At 39.8% G+C, this 1697-nt stretch overlaps 1 protein-coding gene across 1 annotated transcript in view; it reads right to left on the bottom strand.

Moving 5' to 3' along the window:
- Positions 1 to 1189, bottom strand: part of LOC107570771 (protein sel-1 homolog 3-like) — a 7152-nt gene extending 5963 nt beyond the window's left edge. The window contains exon 1 of the mRNA XM_016257032.1: positions 1086 to 1189. The gene's annotated coding sequence lies outside the window, so the exon portion shown is untranslated. The remainder of the gene's footprint in view (positions 1 to 1085) is intronic.
- Positions 1190 to 1697: the final 508 nt, after the last annotated feature.

The following is a 1697-nucleotide window of genomic DNA, read 5'->3' as shown; positions in this document are numbered from 1 at the left end:
GACTAGGGTGTTGCTAAGGTATTCCGAGTGACGACTAGGGTGTTGCTAAGGTATTCCGAGTGACGAATAGGGTGTTGCTAAGGTATTCTGAGTTACAACTAGGGTGTTGCTAAGGTATTTCGAGTGACAACTAGGGTGTTGCGCATGTATTCCGAGTGATGACTAGGGTGTTGCTAAGGTATTCCAAGTGATGACTAGAGTGTTGCTAAGGTATTCCGAGTGACGACTAGGGTGTTGCTAAGGTATTCCGAGTGACAACTAGCGTGTTGCTAAGGTATTCCGAGTGACGAATAGGGTGTTGCTTAGGTTTTCTGAGTGACATCTAGGGTGTTTCTCATGTATTCCGAGTGACGATTAGGGTGTTGCTAAGAGGTTGCTAAGGTGTTCTCAGTGCATTCTAGAGCGTTGCTAGGCTGCATATTCTGGGTGACTCTACTGTAGGGGTGTTGCCAGGTTGTTACTAAGGTGATGTAAGTTGATGATATAACATTGCTAGGGTATTGCTAAGGTATTCTGAGTCATGACTAGGGTGTTATTAGGGTGTTCAGAGTGGTCTCTGGAGCATTGCAAGGGTGTTGCTAATGAATTCTGGGTGATGAGTAGGGTGTTATGATTGAGGGTTGCTATGATTCTCAGTATATTCTAGGGCTGTTGTTAAAATATTCTGGCTGATTGTAGGGGTGTTGTTGCTAAGGTATACTGAGAGATGCCTAGTGTGTTCTGTGTGGTCCCTAGGTGCATTGCTAGGGAGTTACTAAGATGTTCTGAATAGTGGCTATAGTTTTGCAATGTGTTTTTGTGGTTGCTTAATTGTTGTTAAGCAGTTGGTGTTTTCAGTGCATTCTAGGGAATTACTAGGCTGTAATTAAACAGGCTGACAATAGGCACTTTTCTAGATGGTACATTTTTAAAGAGTTAAGTTTCAGAAATGCCATAGCAACCATCTAGATCACCCTTTGTATGTGCTTTATATGTATTTAATGAATATCTAACTTAATTTAATGAACTTTTTTTCAAACAGCATTGTAATTGTTATCAAGTAGCATTGAGAAATTTGAATGAAGCTTCTTGACAGCAAATCTGACCTTGGCTGTTTGAGAGCGAGGGTGCGTCTCCTTTCTAGATCTCTATTTCTGAAGGAGGAAAACGTATGTATGATACCAAACCTCTCACCGGTACTTGCAAATGGAAAAGTCAGGATATCCACAATGTCTGGAAAGGCACAAATGACCAAATAAAAGTTTAGAAATATAATCTGCCATTGCTGCACCTGGTAAATCAAGACAGTACAGTATCTTCAAACAACCTAAACTAGTTCTCTCATTTATGCTCAACATCATGTCATTTGTTTGTTTGTCTGTTTTGTGTTGTTGTTTTTTCTCCAGTGAAACACTAACAGCACAATGACAGTTCGTAGTGACCATGTGGTCTGTCAAGCTCTATAAATAAAGTCCATATTCAACTTTATGTGGGGAGCAAATTATTATTATTTTTTTATCTTTCCCTCCACTGTAGCTCAAATCTTGTTCTCCATCTTATTTATGTAAACTGGTATATCATGTTTGGTTACAACGTGCATGAGAACCAATGGTGATTCAGCATTGGTGATGATAAACCTGGTGTGAGGCATTTTGGAATCTGAACATGCTTGTGAATTAGATTTTCAGTGAGTAATGACTTTTTGTGTTCCATGTGAG

The sequence above is a fragment of the Sinocyclocheilus grahami genome, unplaced genomic scaffold (assembly GCF_001515645.1).
Source record: "Sinocyclocheilus grahami isolate Dianchi unplaced genomic scaffold, SAMN03320097.WGS_v1.1 scaffold1503.1, whole genome shotgun sequence".
NCBI lineage: Eukaryota > Metazoa > Chordata > Actinopteri > Cypriniformes > Cyprinidae > Sinocyclocheilus > Sinocyclocheilus grahami.
Note: the sequence above shows the minus strand (reverse complement) of the source record. Positions and strands in the feature narration are given on the sequence as shown.